We start from the raw sequence: 15,072 nt of genomic DNA, 5'->3' as shown, positions 1-15,072 counted from the left end.
TACAAGTCGTGAAGCCAGCCCTCAGCGCTTCGCCCCCGAGGACGAGCCAGCAGCTCAGCGAGCCAGCCGACGTCTCCAGAAAGAGGAGCCTGACTTCGGGACGCTGCAGGACCGCACCAGACAGCGAAAAGACGCTGCTACGAGCACCGCAACCTCGCCGAAGATGTCGACACCGATCATACTGCAGCAACCGCGGGTGCCGCCAACTTTCAATGCATCCCTAGGCGAAGACCCTGAAGTATGGTTGTATCAATCTGAGCGCGTGGCGCCATTGAACAAGTGGATGATGCGGCGAAAATTGGACACGTGTTTTTTCTCATTGGAGGGCTCCGCACGCACGTGGTACGAAAACTACGAGTCGTCCCTTACGACATGGGAGCTATTCAAGAGAGAACTATTGAAGGTATTCACGAGTGTCGTGAGGAAAGAAAGAGCCGAACGAGTCCTCGAGTTTATATATAATTGGTTTTCGGAGGAAAGGAAATGGCGCAGTATCTGTCTCATATATCGTTGGACACCTGAACCGCGCCGTAAGGGAAGGGTAAAGGAGGGAGTGAAAGAGGAAAGGAAGAAGGAGGTGCCGTAGTGGAGGGCTCCGGAATAATTTCGACCACCTGGGGATCTTTAACGTGCACTGACATCGCACAGCACACGGGCGCCTTAGCGTTTTTCCTCCGTAAAAACGCAGCCGCCGCGGTCGGGTTCGAACCGGGGAACTCCGGATCAGTAGTCGAGCGCCCTAACCACTGAGCCACCGCGGCGGGGGGTCCTCGAGTCCAGGATCCAGCTTCAGAATGAGCCCGTCCGTGGTTACGTGGAGGAGATGAAGCGCCTATTTCGCCGCGCCGACCCCGAGATGACCGAGGAAAAGAAAGTTCAGTTTTTATTGCGCGGCGTAAAAGAAGAACTCTTTGGCAGCCTCGTACGCCAGCCGCCAAAAACAGTCGAGGAATTCATGCAAGAAGCCTGCACGATTGAGAAGACCCTCGACGTCCGAGCTCGGCAGTATAATCGCCCTTTCTCTGCCTGTGCAATCCGTTCGGACACGACGGCCACCACCAGCGACAGCTTGCGGGAAGTTATCCTCGAAATCGTCCGAGAGGAGCTACGCCGATTACTGCCATCCTCCACACAGACACAAGCAGCGGCTCTGATGGATGTGGTACGGAAGAAGTGCAACAGGCACTTGGCACCCCGACGGCCACAGAACCCCAGGCTATGACCTACGCCGCTGCAGTAAGGACTCTTCAGCCCCAACGACAACCCCTGCATCCTGTCCGACATGAACTACTTGTTCCCGAACGCCACCTTCCTGCCCCCGCCCGCCCAGCCTACGATCGACGCTCAAGCCCCAGGAAATACGACGCCTGGAGGACTTCCGACAACCGGCAGTTGTGCTTCCATTGCGGTGAGGCCGGCCATATTCTTCGTCACTGCCCGTACCGACGTATCGGTCTTCGAGAATTTGCCGTTAACGCCCCACGACCACGCTTCGGCCAACGTCCGCAGGAGATCGAGGGGTACCTGCGTCGATAGGAGCACACACCGAACCGCTTTTCACGCTCTCCATCGCCACGCCCCAACTACGCAGCCGCGGTACGAGGAAGGTCTCCCAGCCCCCGTAGGGGAAACTAAAGACAGCAACCTCTGGAGGTGAGGTTGCTCACGAGCGAAACGCCGAAGATCCTCCACCGACCACGCCCCATCAAGACGCTACACCCGCGACGCCGCTTGAAGAACCGACACTCGCTGCACCGACGCCGCACAAAATGGCAACCCCAACCACGACGCAAACTGCCTTCAAAACGACGACGCCACCCAGAAAAGCTTCGACCACACGCCACACCCGCGACTCGCATACGCGACGAAGCCGCGACCCGACGCCGAGAGCGACATGCAATGCAAGAGCCAGGACCTCCGACTTAGAAGTGACTATCGACGGCCGGAAAGTTACCGCTCTAGTCGACACAGGAGCCGATTACTCGGTGATGAATGGAACATTCGCTGCGCATCTGACAAAAGTCACAACTGCTTGGGACGGTCCACACATTCGCACCGCAGGGGGCCACCTCATTACGCCATCTGGACGATGCACAGCGGGAGTGACTGTCAAAGGACATACCTATCCTGCGCCCTTTGTTGTGCTACCGCAATGCTCCCGCGAAGTGATCTTGGGTATGGATTTCCTTAATGAGCATCAGACGATCATCGACCTGCGATCCAAGCTGATCACGCTTTCGACGGACGAAGCCATCGCTTCGATGAAAACTCGGGAAAATCACGTTGCCCTGAGTGTCCTGGAGGAAGAAGTTAGCGTCCCACCCCGTTAAAGCGTTATCGTGACCATAGGAACCACGACAATCATTAACGCTGAAGCCATCATCGAGGGGAACATGCAGTTGCTTCTGTACCGAAGAATAAGCATCGCAAGAGGCATCGCACGTTTCCGCAATGGCCAGACCGAAGTACTGCTGACTAACTTCAGCGAAGAATACCGGCACATTAACAGAGGAACGACGATTGCTTTCTTCGACGAAATATCCGACGTACGAGACTCCTTCGCCCTCTCCGACCCTTCCCCACAAGATTCGCCTGACCAAGAGAACTCGCCCACTTTCGACATCAACCCAGCCCTGCCCCGGAACAGACAAGACCAAATCCGCAATCTGCTTCGAAGCTACAGGGAGTGTTTTTCGACATCTCCGAAGGTCCGACAAACGCCAATTGCCAAGCATCGCATTATAACGGACCAACACGTCCGACCTCTCCGTCAAAGCCCCTACCGTGTCTCACCGCGAGAACGACAAGCCATCCGGGACCAAGTCGAAGAAATGCTTCGCGACGACGTCATCCAGCCTTCAAACAGCCCATGGGCGGCACCGGTTGTTCTAGTGAGAAAGAAAGACGGCGCACTTCGATTCTGCGTGGATTACCGCCGCTTGAACAACATAACAAAGAAGGACGTCTACCCCCTCCCTCGCATCGACGACACACTGGACCGCCTCTGCAACGCCAAATATTTCTCGTCGATGGACCTCAAGAGCGGCTGCTGGCAAATTAGGGTCGACGAAAGAGATCGCGAGAAGACAGCATTCATCACTCCGGATGGGCTGTTTGAATTCAAGGTGATGCCATTTGGTCCCTGTTCCGCACCAGCGACGTTTCAGCGAGTAATGGATACAGTGCTGGCAGACCTGAAGTGGCAAATTTGTCTGGTATATTTAGACGACGTCGTTGTCTTCGCCTCGAACTTTGAAGAGCACCTCAAGAGACTTCGAACAGTACTAGACGCCATCAAATCGTCTGGCCTAACCTTGAAAGTAGACAAGTTCCACTTTGCCTGCGAAGAGCTGCTGTTTCTAGGCTACATCGTTAGCAAGGAGGGAGTACGCCCGGACCCGCAGAAAACGGCTGCTATTGAACAGTTTCCACCGCCGGCCGATAAGAAAGCAGTGCGAAGATTTCTCGGACTGTGCGCATATTACTGACGATTTGTGAAAAACTTTTCGCGCATCGCCGAGCCCCTGACCCAACTGACGAAAGCAGACGTGCCGTTTAAATGGGAAGCGCCGCAAGCAGAAGACTTCAAGGAACTTCAGCGTCGTTTACAGTCCCCACCGATCCTCGCGCATTTTGATGAAAACGCCGATACCGAAGTTCATACCGGCGCAAGCAGCATGGGCCTAGGGGGGCCGTTCTCGTTCAAAAAAGCGACGGGCTGGAGAAAGTCATCGCATACGCTAGCCGTTTCCTTTCCAAGGCCGAGGTTAACTATTCGACAACTGAGAAGGAGTGCCTTGCCATCATCTGGGCTACGTCAAAATTCCGCCCCTACCAATACGGACGACCGTTCAAGGTGGTCAGCGATCACCACGCGCTGTGCTGACTTGCCATTTTGAAGGACTCCTCTGGCCGACTCGCTCGATGGAGTCTGCGTCTCCAGGAGTTTGACGTCACCGTCGTTTACAAGTACGGACGCAAGCACTCAGACGCCGATTGTCTCTCACGAGCCCCTGTAGATACACCACCGCCAGGACGACGATGAGGACGCCTTCCTTGGGCCCATCAGCCCCAGCTCCTTTGCTCAGCAGCAACGCTCGGACCCCGACCTAAAACGCCTCATCGAGTTCCTGGAAGGCAAGGTTTCTTCACCCTCCGCTTCATTCATGCCAGGATTGTCTTCCTTCTGTGTGCAGAATGAGGTCCTTGTGAAGAAATTTGCAGCGAGCAAAACAGCCTACCTCCTTGTTGTACCTGCTTGTCTCCGCGAAGAAGTTCTACACACTTCACACGACGAGCCGCCCGCTGGACATCTCGGGTTTACTCGCACCCTCCGACGCATTCAAGACAAGTATTACTGGCCCCGACTGTCTGCCGATGTAGCACATTGATGTGAAAACCTGCGGAGATTGTCAGCGACGAAAGACCCCTCCCACACGACCAGCAAGATTTCTGAACCCCATTGAACCTCCCTCAAGGCTCTTTCAGCAGATCGGCATGGACTTGCTTGATCCTTTTCCAACGTCAACGTCTGGAAATAAGTGGATCATCATAGCGACCGACTACCTGACCCGCTACGCCGAGGCGAAAGCCCTACCGAACGGAACAGCAGCAGAAGCCGCCAAATTTTTCGTGGAGTGCATTCTTCTTCGACACTGCGCCCCCGATGTGCTCATTACGGACAGAGGAACAGCATTCACGGCGGAACTAACGCAAGCTATCCTGCGTTACAGCCAAACCAGCCACCGGAGGACAACTGCATACCATCCGCAGACCAACGGACTGACCGAGCGCCTGAACAAAACCATCGCCGATATGCTCGCCATGTATGTCGATGACGAACACAAAACCTGGGATGTCATCCTGTCTTACGTGGTCTTCGCCTACAACACCGTAGTGCAGGAGGCCACCCAGATGACGCCTTTTAGGCTCGTCCATGTCAGGGAGGCCACGACCACGCTAGACGCCATGCTGCTTAACGTTACAGAAGAAGAGAACGTCGACGTTGCCGCCTACATTCAATGCGCAGAAGAAGCTCGAAGGCTTGCCCGATTACGGATCAAAGATCAGCAGCGCTCCGACGCCAGACGCTACAACCTACGAAGACGCAACGCGGAATACAAGCAAAGAGACCAAGTCTGGGTTTGGACGCCCATTCGCCGCCGTGGATTGAGTGAAAAGCTTTTGCACCGCTATTTCGGCCCGTACAAGGTTCTTCGCCGGCTAGGTGAACTAGATTATGAAGTCATCCCTGACGCCGCGTACGACCAGAAGTTGTCCATGTAGTCCGTCTGAAGCCGTATTATACGCGCTAAAGGACGCTGCATTTCTATACTCTATTTTCGCAAGATCCGTTTTATCTCTTACTAGTCGCGTTATTTGTTTTAATGCATCGGGTCGATGCTTCTTTGAGAGGGGAGTAATGCCGCGAACATTTGCAGTGTTTGTTCATTCTTCAAATCTGCCGCCACACCACTTTATCGCTTTGTTTGCGACGCAGGACGCGACTAGAAGCAGGTCGTGCAGGGGCCGACTCGTATTGCATCAGGTGCAAGCTCGGTGCTTGATCTTGTGTTTATTAGCGATGCCATTGAGAGACTTGGTTTCTCTATTGATATCATACCAGGTATTTCTGACCACGAAGCAGTTCTCTTCAAAAGTAACATGTTGCGGCCGCCTGCCCTTGAGTTAAGAAAACCGTTTCTTGACTTTAACAATGCCCTAGACGAAAGTATTTTAGATTTATTGGAACAAGACTACGATCAATTCATCGATAAACATGCGGCAGGTCTCATGAATGTCAATGACCTATGGGTGCACTTCAAGACTATTGCACATGAATGTATCGCAAGATACGTGCCGAAGAAATATAGAAAAATGAATCGCACTAGTCCATGGATTACGCGTGAAGTGATCCAGCATAAACGTCGCATCAAGCGCCTAGGATCCACACGATTTAGAACAGGTAACGTTTCTTTGCAGTCCCTTCGCTTAGAGCTGCGCATTAAAATAAACAATCTAAGTATAACTTTTTAAATGTTAAAATGCATAAGTTTCTCACTACAGACCCCGCAAAATTTTGGACACATTTAACACAGAAGGATCCAGTTAGTAAAATTCGTTCAAGTCACAGGGAAATTAATGATCCTGATTGCATTACATGAACTTTCAATGATTTTCTTCAGTGTTTACAACGGATAGTACGCACACCCCTGAATTTCAGTCTCAGTGCCTTATCTTGCCAGACTTAATAATATCTGTCGAAGGAATTGTTGCTGCCCTGCTTAATTTAAACGCAAGAAAGTCGCCCGGACCAGATGCCATCCCGAATACGTTTCTCTTCCGTTACTCAGAATGGTGTGCTAAATACCTTGTGGTCATTTATAATGAAAGCCTTTTAAATTCCGAAGTTCCAACTGACTGGAAGGTTGCGAAGGTCATCCCCATTCACAAATCCGGCGATAAACTTTGTGTAAGTAACTACAGGCCAGTTTCACTATTATGTACTTCGGGTAAGATTATGGAGCATTTCATTTTCAAGCACTTGAGTTCTTTTTTAGAAAGTAGCAATTTCTTTTCTAGTAGCCAACATGGGTTTCGGCATGGCCTGTCCACTGTAACACAACTAATTCACACAACCAATGAATTCTTGGCATGCCTGGATAACGGTGGGCAAATAGACGCAATATTTCTTTATTTCGCGAAGGCTTTTGATCGTGTTTCGCACCGTAAGCTAATGGTAAAACTCCGACATCTGGTGCAAAATCAGCGTCTTGTCCAGTGGCTTGATTCCTACCTTTCTGAACGGCACCAGTACGTCCAGATCTCTGGTTCTAATTCTCCGCCAGCTGCAGTTCTTTCGGGAGTCCCCCAAGGCTCTGTGCTTGGTCCACTTCTGTTCCTTATTTACTTAAATGACTGAAGTTTCGATTCCCCAGTGCGATGCTGTTTTTTCGCAGACGACTGCGTTGTATACCTACCTATTCAAAAAGCTCAGGATCATAGTATACTAAACGACTACCTATCAGAGGTTTCTAAGTGGTGTCTGTCCTGGGAAATGTCCTTAAACACCTCAAAGTGTGCAAAAATGACAATTACACGCAAGAAGCAGGTTAATAATTACACATAAAGTTAACGGTGCAGTTATTTCTCATGTAAATGAATACAAGTACCTGGGGGTTGTATTTAGCAGTAACTTAAGCTGGAGCTCGCATATCGGGCATTTGGTTTCAAAGGCGTCCAAAAGGCTTTGGCTGTTAAGAAATCGCCTAAAGCACTGCACAACTAAAACAAAATTAACAGCCTACACTGCATTAGTACGCCGACTGCTGGAATATGCAGACGTTCTTTGGGATCCGCACACCCAAGTAGATATAAATCACATAGAAGGCGTTCAAAAAAAAGCACTAAGATTTATCTACAACGCATATGGTAGGCACGTGTTTGTCACTAATCTACTAAGGCAATCTGAACTTCAGACGCTTCAATGCCGCCGCAAGTTACACCGTTTAAAACTGCTGCATGGTATTATTAATAATTTAACAAACATTAATTTTGGCTCTTATATGGCATATAATACTTCCCGCCCAACACGCGGCAAACACAGCTCGACAATAGTAGTTCCACGATGCCGAACTAAAGCTTACCAGTTTTCTTTCTTTCCAAAAGCAATATCAGAATGGAACGGGCTTCCGCGTGACGTGGTCAGCTTGACAAACCAAGATTCCTTCTTATCTGCTGTCGTGTCGCTGTTATAGACGCAGTGTGTTTGTTCATGCTCTTACTTTTGCATTTTTGTATTCTTAAGAAGCGCAGAGTGTTTGTTATTGCTTCTGTGCTCGCTTTTCGTATTGTGTGTGCTTGCTTTGTTGCATCGCATTATATCAACGATGTATGTTTGTTCCACTCCTGCCTTGGCTACCAAATGGCGGCTGGCAGTATTGAATAAAATAAAATAAAAAATCTCGGTTGATTGCAGCAAGGCAGAGCTGATTCTACTTTGTTCCGGAATGTTCTAGTAACTTTGCACGCTTTATCTCGAAAGTTCGCTATCAGCTTTAAATTGAGCACGGCCGACAGCGGCGGGCATTCTGTTCGACGATCGCCGAGCACGCTTGTCGCTTCGCTGCCGCCGAGTGATTCAGTCCATTTTGGGTGCAAGTCAGCCCAATAAAGTTTTCTTTTAGAAAACCTTTTGTCCGTCTTCATCGCTGCTTCGACTGCCGTCACCACTACGTGACAATATATACAGGGAGATAGTCGAGCGGTCCTTATGGGTCTGTTCCTTACAAATGCTAGGTGGGCTGCTCGTTACAGCAGCCCATTGGCTAAAAAAAAAAGGCAAAAAAAGGCCTGGTCGGGCGCGCCCGAGGGGCAGCTCGCTAGATCAGAGCAGCCGAGCACGGCCGCCTCCCAGTCCTCCCGGGTAGGGTTGGGGATAGGGGGGAAGATGGGGGTTGATTGGCATGCCCACACAATGTGGTAAATGTCTGAAGACTTTTCCCTGCAGTGCGGGCACTCCCCTATGCACGCAGGGTCTAAATGTTTGATGACTGCGGGACACAGAAGTGTTTCAGTATAAAGGCGAAGGAGTAAGTGTTCCTCTGCCTTCGTGAGGCCCTTGCAGGGCTTAGGAAAGATTGCGTGGCCGAATTGGTAGTACTGGATTATTTCCTTGAAGGTAAAAGCCGGATTAAGGTCGGAGTCCGCATCGGTGGGAGGCGAAGGTGATGCCCGGAGAGTGAGCGCGCGGGCAGCGGCGTCGGCCGCTTCGTTGCCCCCGAGACCTTTGGTGTCGGAGGTTTGGTTTCGGAGATTTGGTGTCGAGGCTTTGGTGTCGGAGGTTTGCGAGTCGAGAATGTGATGTTTTAGCTGTAGGAAAACGTCCTGTGTGGAAAGCCCAGGACTAAATCCAAACATGCTAATGGGCATGAGATCGTTGCCTTCTAGGTATTGGCAAAGCCTTGTCTGCAGTACATGCTCCATGAGTTTGCCAGCAGGTGTGAGGGAGATGCGTCTGAGGTTAGAGGTGAGCAGAGGTTTGCCAGGTTTGGGTATGAAGACGACTTTGGCCTCTTTCCGTTGCAGTGGGAGGGTACCCATTTTCCAGCACTCATTAAAGTATTAGCCAAGTGCTGAAATAGATTGTGCGTCGAGATTCCCGAGTGCATTGTTATGTATTCCGTATGGGCAGGGACTGAGGACGTGTTAAGTATCTGCAGTTCAACCTGAACCTCTGCTTCTGTAATGGGTTGGTCAAGGTGGTCGCTAGGGAGGCCTGCATAGTCGGGGTGTCTTACAGGAGGCTATGCGGGGAAGTATTGATTGCGAAGTTCTTGGAGAAGCTCCGGTGGAGGTGTATCGGAAGTATGTGTGAGTTTGGTGAAGTTGTGTCTTTGGGTAGTCTTAGAGTGAATGGAGTCTATTAAGTGCCTAAAGAGGTTCCAGATCAGGGGTATACTCATATTACCACCTAGCTTGTTGCATACTGATTCCCAGTTTTGGCGTGTAAGAATCGCTGCGTGCGTCTCTATCTCTTTGTTAAGACGGGCGAGGCGGCGCTTAAGTGTTAGGTTCCAAGGCTGCTTTTGCCAGCGTCGCTCTAGGCCTGCTTTAGCTTCCCATAAATGTAGGAGGCGGGAGTCAATTGCGCCACTTGGGCAGTCCTCTGGTAGGGAGCGAGTTACGGATCGGACATCGCTTTGTCGTTGCCTGGACCATTCGGTGATGTCCGTGATGGGGGCGAAAGTGCGGGTTGCTCTACATGAGCGCAAAGAGTCCTACTTTGTGAAAGTGGTGCCTCTGGGAGGCCTGCGATGTAGTTGAATGTTTAAGAGAATCTCGATAATACAGTGATCGCTATCTAGATTCTCTTGTGTCTTGCACCATGTGGCGTTAGGAAGGCGATGTGCGAACGTGAGGTGTGGTGTAGCGTTTTTACAGACACCTTCCCGTGCGTGTAGTAAAGGTAGGGTCGGTGAGCAGGGAGAGACCGGCTTGTTGCGAGGCTAACCAAACCCGGCGTCCTTTCGGTGTGGCATGTGGGTAACCAAAGGCCGTATGTGGAGCGTGAAAGTCTCCTACGACGAGTAAAGGGCACTTGTTGGCTATGCGCTTCGCAAGAGTAAAGAGGCGTTCGAAGTTACCTTGTAGGCACTTAGAGTGGCTATATGCATTTAGGATGAAGAGGCGGTTCGCTCGAGCGTGTTGCGGCACAAGCTCCATTAGAAGGTGATCAATATCTTCAATCACTATGGAAAGGGGGAAGTGGCGGTTGAGCGACGAACTAGAAATGCTACCCGAGAGGGTGTGGGGGATGTGGGCAGAACAGCACTATAGCCGGGTAAGGTAAGCGGGTTTGAGAGTTCCTGCAGGGCAGGGATGTCGGGTCCTGTAGCGCAGGGCAGCATTTGGACGCTTCTGGCCAAAGCCCCGGCAGTTCCACTGCCAGAGTGTAAGATTACGGTTTGGAACTGCCATCATGAGAGTCTTTAGGGGAGGGAGCCGTAACGAAGGCGTGGGGGTCCTGAGCTGCGCCAGGGATAGGGTTGTCCGGTCCTACCGGTGCTTTGAGCTTCTTGCGTTTGGTTGGGGTGGGGTCGAGCTTTGGGAGGCTGGTTTCGTAAGTGCTGAACCGGGATTCAAGATTGTTATAGCGGTCAGAGAAACCTTGGTTTAGTACGTCGAATCGGTTGTTAAGAATAGCATTATCTTGTGTTATGCGGATTACCGCGTCTTTGAGGGTGGCACATTACTGTTCGATGTGACTTACACCGTCCTGAAATTTTGCCTCAAAGCGAGCAGCAAAGAACTCAAGCAGGGTTGGTATGCTGTCTTGTGAGATGGGCGCGGATGGAGGGGGTGTTGTGCACGGAGGTGAATCTGTAGAGGGTTCAGTGTCAGCCTCCATTGCTAGCAAATCAGGAGAAGTAGGTGCGGAGTGCCTGGGTGGAATATGGGCGGTGGGTGAATTGGGAGGGAGAGTTTGGGATGTGGTAGGAGGGGGGTAGATGGAATGGGAGATCCCGTGGCAAGAGCACTTATCTGGGTTTCCAGTCTTGCGATGTGTTGTTGAAGGGCGGCGGCTTCTGCTCGGGCTGCTGTAGCTTCTGCTTTTGCCGCCGCTGCCTCCGCCTGGGATTTTGCCAGGGCGTGTTGTAAATTGGGAGTCGCTGTCATGGATGCCATGTGACCGTGTGAAGAGGGGAAGGTGTTCCAGGCTTGTTTCAACGGCACTGCCCAGGCTTGCTTGTGTTGGTTGGCTGGATGTATCCGGACGACAACTGGGGACAAGTGTCCTTGGTTGCGACCGCTTCTTGATTCTGCGTTTGTGGGTGGCTGGGCTGTTTCCATAGCTGGTGAAGGTTTCGTCCATTACAGGATCCCGTGCCGGTAAGGTGAGGGCCCTCGCACAGATGCACTTGGGCGTGCAAGGATGGTATTGTACCGAGTGTTGTGCTCCACAGCGGGGGCAAAGATTGCAGGATCCCGTGCCGGTAAGGTGAGGGCCCTCGCACAGATGCACTTGGGCGTGCAAGGATGGTATTGTACCGAGTGTTGTGCTCCACAGCGGGGGCAAAGATTGGTCTTGGGGCTTGGGCATACGTCGTGGGGTGGCCCGGCTGTCTGCAGTTAGTGCAGGCATCCGGACTGCCGCGGTATGGGGTGCAGCGGTGGTGGCTCCCATCTATTTGGTGGAGTGAGGGACAGTAGTTGCGTCGAAGGTGATTAAAATGGAGTGGGTCTTTCCCATGCGGCGTGCTGCTAGTATGCTGTACTCCTGATTTCCTCGGACCAGGTCTTGATAGAGCTGAGTTGAGGTCTCATCGTCTTAGGCGTTTCGTTTTCACTCCTCTGGTAGCCCCCGGTGGGGGAGCCACGTAAGCTGCGGTAGGTGTGGTCTCCAATGGTGAGGAAGGTCAGCGTCTTGGGAACCTTGGCTGCTGGGAAGTGTGTTGTTGTCATGGTGAAATTATTGTTGGTCGGGTGGATACGCAGGCAGAAGTCGTCCGGCGGGATGATTTTCAGCTGGGTCTGCAATGCCTTCAAGAGTCGAGGTGTTGGGATCTCTTGCAGTCGTAGTTCACCTCGCGGGCGAGCGACTACTCGAATAGCGTTGGGTGGGAGCGGTGGCAGCTGCTTGCTGCGCTGCACGGTGAGGCGATCCTCCTTGGTGGCAGGTGGTAGGCGGGGTGGCGTCTTGCCGCTGCCCGTTGCGGCTGCTGCGTCGCGCGCCGCGTTCTTGGAGTTCGGGCTAGCTGCGCCGCGGCGGTAGCGTTCTAGGAGCGGTAACGTGGTCTCTGCGAGCTGACCGGGCGGGAGGCGTAGGCCTTATACAGAACTGGCGTCCAGTCGTTGGAATTTAGTTCTTGTGCGGTTATGGAGAGGCCTTCAACCGTTACTTCCATGATAACGGCTGGCAACACCGTCGGAGACGCGTAGTCCGAGTTAGGCTTAGCTCGGCGGCTGAGCTCCTCGGTCCGATGATCGTTCTTTGCGAGAAAAGGTCGAGCATTGCCCGGAATGGGCGACTTCCCGGTCTTCCTTAGGCACTTATGTCGCTTTTTGTGGAGATTAGTGGCCGTAGGAGAGGCTGGATAGGAGTAGTATGTACTGTTTGCCGGAGCCGACGTTGCAGGCATCCGCTCGCGTTGGTCACCTAGCGGCAATCCCGCGGTCGGGTTGGTACCAGGGAACTCCGGATCAGTAGCCGAGCGCCTAGAACCACTGAGCCACCGCGACGGGCGCACGTTAAAGGACCCCAAGTGTTCGAAATTATTCCGGAGTCCTCCACTACGGCGCCTCTTTTTTCCTTTCTTCTTTCACTCCCTTCCTTATCCCTTCCCTTACGGCGCGGTTCAGGTGTCCAACGATATATGAGACAGATACTGCGCCATTTCCTTTCCCCCAAAACCAATTATTATTATTATTATTCTTTCACTCTCTCCTTTATACATCCCCGTACGGCGCGATTCAGGTGTTACGGAGATATGTGAGACAGTTACTGCGTGTCTGATATTTAACGCGATAGCGTTCAGGAGCTCGTGTCGCAGAAAAGCCAGTGCCGTCGGCGCCCTTGGCCGTGAGCGAAAAATGGCGCATCTCGGTGGACACCTGAACCGCGCCGCAAGGGATTTTCCTTCCCTTACGACGCGGTGCGGGTGTCCAGCGAGAGTTGTGAGACAGGCGTCATTTCCTTTCCTTAAAACCAATTTTCATTTCATTTTCCTTCCCTTAGGGCCCTGTTCGTGTGTCCACCAAAATATGAGACAGGCGTCCTTCAAATCGTCCAACGGGCCACGCGTCGCGCCGAACGGGCGATGGATGGCGTTCTGTGCACCCCTTGGCAACGTGCAACACGCTATCGCGTATCACTCTTAAAGACGAAACTTAAGCTTCCTCCAATTTCGACAACCACTCTAATCGTTGCGTTTTTCTCTTTCTATGTATGTAGGTCTTACTCTGCTCTTGTTTTTTGTTTTGCACTTTGCTTTGTCTCCCTCCTTACCCCTTGAATTTGCACCTTGGCGAAGACAGATAATAAATAAATGTATGCTTTTGTCTTTTTAACTCCCGACAACGCAGAACGTTACAGTAAGGAAACCTTTAAAACTGCGAAAATTTTGTTTGCAGGTTCCCCGTCCTCATGTGTTGGCAGCCAGAGGGGCATATGGCTGGTTGACCTTCTCGCCTTTGTTTTCTTCACAATTATTCATGTATACAAAGGATGCCTGCAATAAATAAATAGAAAATAATGGGGTCCTGGAAAACACGTGTTTCATAATTTGAGTGATCTCTTACGAAAATTAAGTTATCATGATGCAGGAGGGATTTAGACGTTTAACGGGCACCCAGTTTCGTCTGATTTTTTTTGTTGCTGTTTCATTCCTGTTCGCCCTGTGTTCTTTGGTGGGCACTAGTTCCGCTCGCCGCAAGGTGCTCCTGGCGCTTCGTAGGTTCCCCGATCTGCGCCCAACAGGAGAGGAAGCGCGCACTTTACCTTCGTCGTTCGACAGGACGTGCGGCAGGGAACAGCGCGCACGCCGGCGTCAAGGAGCGTCCCAGATAAGCGGCGGCCGCGCAACAATGGCTCCCATGTATGCATGGCGGGGCAGCAGCACGTGTGTGCGTCGCGTGCATTGTGCTGAATCTCTCAGCCTGCGGGTCGTGGAGCGTGTGTACCTTTTGTGTTTACCTGGGTTGCTGACCTGCACGTTCAATCGCTGCGCACAGCCGCCAAGTACAATCTTCGAAAGGGCCGTGCAGCCTGGCCCCTATATCCGCCAGGCAATCGCGCGCCTACCAGCGGGGCCTTCTTTTCCGGGGCCATTCACTTCAATGGGAGGCCTTTTCATGAAGCTTGCTTTTTATTATCCCCTCACAGTGGTCGCTGTGAGGAATAATTTATACGCCGACCAGACCGTTCTCGCCAGTGCCCCGAGGGTGACGCAGGCTCTTTCACCTGGCATCCTCGGCGGTCTCGTCTAGCGGGTCAGAACGGACCGGCGTGACGACCTGAGGGAACGTGGCGCATCCACTCGGCAGCTGTTCGCGGGCGGGGCCCTCTAGCAAGACTCCTGGTGATAACAACATTATATCCTAAGGCAGCTGTGCGGAAAGTGCGTTGTTGCGTTAACTGTCGCTTTTTTGAACGGTAGCTATCTGGGCCCTACCGATAAAAAAAAACTAAAAACTGGCTTCCTCAGCCGTTACCCGCCGCGGTGGCTCAGTAGTTAGGGCGCTCGACTACTGATCCGGAGTTCCCGGGTTCGAACACGACCGCGGCGACTGCGTTTTTATGGAGGAAAAACGCTAAGGCGCCCGTGTGCTGTGCGATGTCAGTGCACGTTAAAGATCCCCAGGTGGTCGAAATTATTCCGGAGCCCTCCACTACGGCACCTCTTCCTTTCTTCTTTCACTCCCTCCTTTATCGCTTTCCTTACGGCGCGGTTCAGGTGTCCAACGATATATGAGACAGGTACTGCGCCATTATATATATATATATATATATATATATATATATATATATATATATATATATATATATATATATATATATATATATATATATAT

General features: G+C 51.8%; 1 protein-coding gene, 1 long non-coding RNA gene and 1 pseudogene across 4 annotated transcripts in view; 1 reads left to right on the top strand and 2 right to left on the bottom strand.

The window, feature by feature from the left end:
• LOC144098283 (uncharacterized) overlaps nt 1-15,072 on the top strand; it is an 854,931-nt gene that overhangs the window by 315,532 nt on the left and 524,327 nt on the right. The window lies entirely within an intron of this gene.
• The window catches only part of LOC144098281 (nicotinamide N-methyltransferase-like), a 197,724-nt gene that overhangs the window by 111,680 nt on the left and 70,972 nt on the right, over nt 1-15,072 (bottom strand). The window lies entirely within an intron of this gene.
• On the bottom strand, nt 10,460-12,407 carry LOC144096786 (uncharacterized; annotated as a pseudogene).

Source organism: Amblyomma americanum, chromosome 7 (genome assembly GCF_052857255.1).
Source record: "Amblyomma americanum isolate KBUSLIRL-KWMA chromosome 7, ASM5285725v1, whole genome shotgun sequence".
Taxonomy (NCBI): domain Eukaryota; kingdom Metazoa; phylum Arthropoda; class Arachnida; order Ixodida; family Ixodidae; genus Amblyomma; species Amblyomma americanum.
The sequence above is the reverse complement of the archived record's forward strand: the minus strand, read 5'-3'. Positions and strand labels throughout refer to the sequence as shown.